The sequence below is a fragment of the Juglans microcarpa x Juglans regia genome, chromosome 2D, assembly GCF_004785595.1.
Source record: "Juglans microcarpa x Juglans regia isolate MS1-56 chromosome 2D, Jm3101_v1.0, whole genome shotgun sequence".
NCBI lineage: Eukaryota > Viridiplantae > Streptophyta > Magnoliopsida > Fagales > Juglandaceae > Juglans > Juglans microcarpa x Juglans regia.
In genome coordinates, this window is record NC_054596.1 from 16,634,628 (window position 1) to 16,641,915 (window position 7,288).

The 7,288-nt window shown below is 40.8% G+C and overlaps 1 pseudogene; it reads left to right on the forward strand.

Moving 5' to 3' along the window:
• The first annotated feature begins 699 nt into the window (after positions 1–699).
• On the forward strand, positions 700–7,060 carry LOC121248594 (annotated as a pseudogene).
• The last annotated feature ends 228 nt before the right edge of the window (positions 7,061–7,288 follow it).

Sequence of the window (7,288 nt, forward strand, 5' to 3'; positions counted from 1 at the left end):
TAACTCATATGATGTATTTCACATTGGTCGACAAGGAAATGAAGTTGCTCATCCTCTTGCTAGATATGCTTATTTTGTTGATGATACATTACAATGGTGGTATTCATGTCCAGAATTTATTCATTCTAGAGTCTCTATAGATGCTGCCATGTAATTGTCCGATGATGGATTATTGATTCTCTTCTTTATGAATGGAGTAATTTTACATACAATCGTGAAGTGCGTAAACATCACATATTGTTTTAAAAAAGAGGAATTCATTATTAAAAAGTTAATTTTTTTTATGTGAATTTCATATTTTATTCACTTTTTCAAAACGATTATGCGAGCGATAATTACACAATTCATAGTTGTAAATATTTTTTCTCTTATTATTATTAAATGCGGAATAAACTGACGATTAAAAAAACCTTCGCAACGTCGCAATGCGTCATTGAGCAAAACGAGTAGTAGCGTCATTAATCTGAGTGAGAGACCATCTAGAAGTCGAGAAAATCCAGCACCAAAGCCGCGTTGGCTGAATAAAAATCATCGTCCACAACCGAAGTCACCTTTTCCAGGAACCGCACTACTGATCTCCCTTCACCTCCTCTTCCTCACAGACATATTGTCCGGAGTCTATAAATAGCACAACACTCTCCCACCATTTCTCCTCACAAACAGCTCCTTTCCAATATTAATCTCGACTCCTGATCACAGCACAAAAAGCAACTACAATATATAGAAACACAGCAACAAGTTTCTATTTCCTTTTCCAAGATAAAGAAAATGGCAGAGAAAGTGAACCAGCAGGCGTACCCCTCGACACCAACAAATAAGCAGCGGAGCAAAGATGAAGAATCGGCAACTTTACAATTCGATCAGGAGCTCCGAAAGAAGAAAAAGATCAAGTTGGGCATTGTTAAGAGGTGGCTTGAATTCAGATTGAACAGTGCATGTGTCGTATGTTCGCTCAAGCGGAGGTTCACTCGGCTCGAGCGAAGTCAGACAGAGAGCTTCGCTCGACATTCGCTGGACACTCAGCTCGAGCGAATTCAAGCAGAGAGCTTCGCTCGACCCTCGCTCGACATGCAGCTCGAGCAATATCCAAGTCAGAGAGCTTCGCTCGACCCTCGCTCGACACCCAGCTCGAGCGAGTTCAGGCAGAGAGCTTCGCTCAACTCTCGCTCAATTGTTGGTTTGAGCGAAGTGCAGAAAACCTACGCTCGCTAGACACTCGCTCGACGTTCGCTCGAGCCAATGTTCACAAAAGTGAATTCTCACTTTTCCTATAAATATCAAATGGCGCACACTTCTTCCACAGACTTCAGAAATCATTTTTCTCTTGTTTTAAACGTTTTCTTGAGAGAGAAGTCTAGAGTGAGTTTGAGAGATAACTTCCTTGTGAATTTTTGTTGTATTCATCTGTACTTCATCTCTGTTGATAGTGAAATCTTCGTTACTGACCCCACCAGTGGACGTAGGCTCATTTTGAGTCGAACCACTTAATTCTTGGAGTTCTTTCTGTGTGATTGTCATCAATTTCTTTTGTTTAGTTCTGCTACTATACTTCGAGTTAGTCTTAGATCTACAGTTATTCCCAACAAACTGGTATCAGAGCTTGGCTCAGGGTGATCTGGAGGGATGGCTATGGCTAAGTTCGAAGTGGAGAAATTTGACAGTCAGAACAGTTTCAGTTTATGGCGCATCAAGATGAAGGCTTTACTGCGACAACAAGGCTTGTCAAAAGTATTAGAAGTGTCGGTATCTGACGATTCTCTGCTCCTTCGAAAGAAGAAGAAGAAAAGGTACACAATACTATTCTTTTGTCACTATCTAATGGACTTTTAAGAGAGGTTACTGACAAGGAGACTACAACTGGTCTCTAGTCGGCACTAGAGAATCTGTACATGAAGAGATCTCTCACCAATCGGTTGTATTTGAAACAACAGTTATACACTCTCAAAATGAAGGAAGGTACTCTTATTTCTGAATACCTAGATGAATTTAATAAAATCATTATGGATCTGAGGAACATAGATATTAAGCTTGAAGAAGAAAATCAAGCGTTAATTATTTTATGTTCATTACCCACATCTTTTGAGAACTTTGTGAATTCCATATTGTATGGTAGAAATACAATTTCCTTGGTAGATGTAAAGTCTGCTTTGAATTCTAAGGAGTTGAGGAATAAATTGAGTGTGAAGAACACTAATGAACAAGCTAGTGGCTTGTTTGTTAAGGGGTCCTCAAGCAGGGGTAGATCGAATGACAGGGGTTCAGAGAAGAATAAGGGGAAATCCAGGGGCAGTTCACAAATAACGTTTAGTAAGAAAAACGTCAAATGTCATTACTGCCATAAGTTTGGTCACTACAAGAACGAGTGTCCAAAATTGAAAAACAGAGAGGACGGCACTAGTTCATCTAATGCCGTTAGTGTTGCTGATGATAGGTCTAACGACCTAGATCTTGTTCTAGCAATTAGCGACTCCAATAGTCACTTTAGTGACAAGTGGGTCATGGACTCAGCTTGCACTTTCCATATGTGTCCCAAGAGGGACTGGTTCACTAACTATGAATCGGTCAACGGAGGCTCCGTTTTGTTAGGGAATGATATGGGTTGTAGAATTGCTAGAATTGGTTCAGTTAGAATTAAGATGTTTGATGGAATTGTCCGGACATTGTCTAATGTTCGACAAATTCCAGAGTTGAAAAAGAATCTTATTTCTTTGGGTACTCTTGATTCTCTGGACCACAAGTACACTGGTGAAGGTGGAGCTATCAGAGTCAGTAAGGGCTCTATGGTTATGATGAAACGAGATAAGACAAATGGTCTTTATTTCCTTCAGGGCTCTACAGTGACAGGTGCAGCTGCAATGTTAGTTTCAGATAATCCAGATTCAGATGTCACCCGTTTGTGGCATATGCGTTTGGGTCATATGAGTGAGAAGGGGATGTCAATTTTGAGTAAGCAGGGTTTGCTATGTAATCAGAAGATAGGGAAACTGGATTTCTGTGAACACTGTGTGTTTGGAAAACAGTGCAGGGTTCAGTTCTCTACAGGGGTTCACAGAACTAAAAGTTCTGTGGACTATATTCATTCTAATCTTTGGGCCCATCTTCCGTCCCGTCAAAAGGTGGAAGTCAGTATTTGCTTACGTTCATTGATGATTTCTCACAGAAGGTTTGGGTTTACTTTCTGAAGCAGAAAAGTGATGTATTTGTTAACTTTAAACAGTAGAAAGTTTTGATTGAAAATCAGACGGACAAGAAAATCAAACGACTTCGCACTGACAATGGTATGGAGTTTTGCGGAGGTGAATTTGATGAATTCTGCAGAAATGAGGGTATTGCCAGACATAGTACAGTTAGACATACTCCACAGCAAAATGGGCTAGCTAAACGGATGAACAAGACTCTCTTGGAGAGAGCTCGCAGCATGCTTTCTAATGCAGACTTGGCTAAGGATTTCTGGGTTGAAGCAATCAACACAACCTGCTTCTTGGTCAATCGTTCTCCAACCATAGTGATTGGTTTGAAGACTCCGAATGATGTATGGTCTGATACTCCTGCTGATTATTCAAATTTGAAAAGTTTTGGTTGTCCTGCATATTTCCATGTTAATGATGGAAAACTTGAGCCAATGGCTAAGAAGGGCATATTCATTGGGTATGCCAGTGGGGTAAAGGGATTCAGGTTGTGGTGTACTGATCCTAAATCACCTAAGTTTGTGATCAGTAGGGATGTCACTTTTGATGAAAAATCCATGCTTAGTCCAAGAAAGGAGATTACTGAGTCTACAGGACAAGAACAGGATGTTAGAAAACAGGTGGAGTTTCAGGTGGAAGCACCACAAGGGCTGCCCAGTGGCGCCCAAGATCATGCTATTATAGATGAGCATGATTCTGATTCGAGTAGCGGAGCACAAGGTGAGCAAGACTACAATATAGCGACTGGTAGAAAGAGGAGGTAGATTAGACCACCTCAGAGATATGCTCATGCAGATATGGTGATGTATGCTCTTACTGCAGCAGATAATTTTGTTGGTCAGGAACCTTCCAGTTATTCAGAAACTGTCAAGAGCGCAGAATCTGCACAGTGGTGTGCAACTATGACTGAAGAGATTGAGTCTCTTCACAAAAACCAAACATGGGATTTGGTTCTGTTGCCAAAGAAAGTGAAGACTGTTGGCTGCAAATGGATTTTCAAAAGAAAAGAGGGAATCCAGGGTGATACAGATGCAAGATACAAGGCACGCTTAGTTGCTAAGGACTTCAGTCAGAGAGAAGGCATCGACTTCAATGAAGTCTTCTCTCCAGTGGTGAAACACAGTTTGATCAGATTACTACTTGCTTTAGTAGCATTGTATGACTTAGAGCTGCAGCAACTTGATGTTAAAACAGCGTTCCTACATGGTGAGCTTGAAGAGACCATTTATATGCATCAGCCAGAGGGATTCATTGTTGAAAACAAGGAAGACCATGTGTGCAGATTGAAGAAGTCTTTATATGGTTTGAAACAGTCGCCAAGGCAATGGTATAAGCGGTTTGATTCCTTTATGATTGATCATGGTTATTTGAGAAGTAACTATGATAGTTGTGTTTATCATAAGGAATTATTTGATAAGTCTTTCATTTATTTGCTATTATATGTTGATGATATGCTTATTGCTGCTAAAAGCATATCTGACATAGGTTTGTTAAAGACCCAACTCATAAATGAGTTTGAAATGAAAGACTTAGGTGCTGCGAAGAAGATTTTGGGAATGGAAATCTTCAGAGATAGGAAAGCTGGAAAGTTGTACTTGTCCCAGGGAAAGTACATTGAGAAAGTGCTTCAGAGATTTGGGATGTTTGATTCCAAACCAGTAAGTATACAACTTACTACGCACTTTAAGCTTTCAGCTAGCCAATCTCCTCAGACAGATGAAGAGGAACTATTCATGGCTAGTGTTCCTTATTCAAGTGTAGTTGGCAGCATCATGTATGCAATGGCTTGCACCCGCCCAGACATTTTACAGGCCGTGAGCTTAGTTAGCAGGTATATGGCTAATCCGGGTAAGACTCATTGGCAGGCTGTGAAATGGATACTCAGGTATCTGAGGGGAACCCTGAACTTTGGGTTAATATTTGATAGAGATGTCGATCTCAGTTCCAAAGTTACTGGTTTTTTTTATTCTGATTATGCTGGAGACTTAGATAAGAGAAGATCATTGACAGGTTATGTTTTCACTCTGTGTGGGTCAGCTATTAGTTGGAAAGCAACACTGCAATCTACTGTTGCTTTATCAACTACCGAGGCAGAGTACATGGCAGCAGCAGAGGTTGTTAAGGAGGCTATTTGGTTGAAAGGCTTGGTCAATGATTTGGGTTTACAGCAAGATGGGATCTCAGTATTCTGTGACAGTCAGAGTGCAATACATTTGACCAAAAATCAAATGTATCATGAGAGAACGAAGCACATTGATGTCAGGTACCATTTTCTCAGAGAGATTGTTATAGAGAGTGCTATACAGATTCTGAAGATTGCTACTACAAAGAATCCAGCAGATATGATGACTAAGCCAGTTGTAGTATACAAGTTCAAACTTTGTTTGGACTTGATTGGTGTTCGCATTTTGTTATTCCCGTAAGGGATTTGGTGGTGGGGATTGGTTTTGTGGTCAGAGGTTTTTTGTGTTGAAATTGGCAGAGTTCAAGCCAAGGTGGAGATTTGTTAAGAGGTTGCTTGAATTCAGATTGAACAGTGTATGTGTCGTAGGTTCGCTCGAGCAGAGGTTCACTCGACTCGAGCGAAGTCAGACAGAGAGCTTCGCTCGACATTCGCTCGACACTCAGCTCGAGCGAAGTCAGATAGAAAGCTTCGCTCGACATTCACTCGACACTCAGCTCGAGTGAATTCAGGCAGAGAGCTTCGCTCGACCCTCGCTCGACATGCAGCTCGAGCAATATCCAAGTCAGAGAGCTTCGCTCGACCCTCGCTCGACACCCAGCTCGAGTGAGTTCACGCAGAGAGCTTCGCTCGACTCTCGCTCAACTGTTGGCTTGAGCGAAGTGCAGAAAACCTACGCTCGCTAGACACTCGCTCGACGTTCACTAGAGCCAATGTTCACAAAAGTGAATTCTCACTTTTCCTATAAATATCAAACGGCGCCCACTTCTTCCACAGACTTCAGAAATCATTTTTCTCTTGTTTTAAGCGTTTTCTTGAGAGAGAAGTCTAGAGTGAGTTTGAGAGATAACTTCTTTGTGAAGTTTTGTTGTATTCATCTGTACTCCATCTCTGTTAATAGTGAAATCTTCGATACCGACCCCACCAGTGGACGTAGGCTCATTTTGAGTCGAACACTTAATTCTTAGTATTCTTTATGTGTGATTATCATCAATTTCTTTTGTTTAGTTCCGCTACTATACTTCGAGTTAGTCTTAGATCTACAGTTATTCCCAACAGGCATATATATATATATATATATATATATATATATATTGTTGCGTTTGTTGTGTTTCAGGTCATAGTTATCACGGCATTTTCACTCACTGTGATGCGCGTGAAGACCCTCAAGGTCAGGTTGGGAACGCTCACGCTTCAAGACGTGAACACTAGAAACCAAACATCACCTTCTTTTGACATAACCTTCACGACCCAAGTAAGGATCAAGAACACCAACTTTGGCCCCTACCAGTATGATAGCACCAATGCCATGTTCACTTACCAGGCGTGATCGTAGGGCAAGTCAGTATTCCCAAGGGTAAAGCTGGGTTCCGTTCTACTAAAACAGTTACTGTTACTGTGAGTGTGAATTCAAATGCCTTGCCAATGAGCACGACTTCGACTACTCTTGGAAGTGAATTGGGTGCGGGGGTGTTGACTCTGAACAGCCATGCCAAACTCAGTGGGAAAGTGGAATTGATGTTTGTGATAAAGAAGAAGAAGGCTGCCAAAATGAACTGCACCATGCCTATCCATTTGTCAACAAAGGCTGTCCAATTGAATTGCGACTGAACATATATATAGTTGTTTAGCAGTTTTCTTTGTTTTTGTTTTTTATTTTTAGTTTTTAGTTTTTGCTGAATTTGTAGTCTGATTTGTGAGAATAGAATATGTACTTTTTTAAATTAATTAAGTCTCGTACGTATTTGCATTACTTCCTTGAGCACATGCTCCTGGTTTCTTACACATGCACACACATGGACACTCGTTCTTTCTCTCCAAATTGATCTTAATCTAAATCAAACTACCATCAATATTGGCTCAAGGTCGCAGCAAGTTGGGGCTGGAACTTATAAAGTTTAATATTAATAAAAGCTTT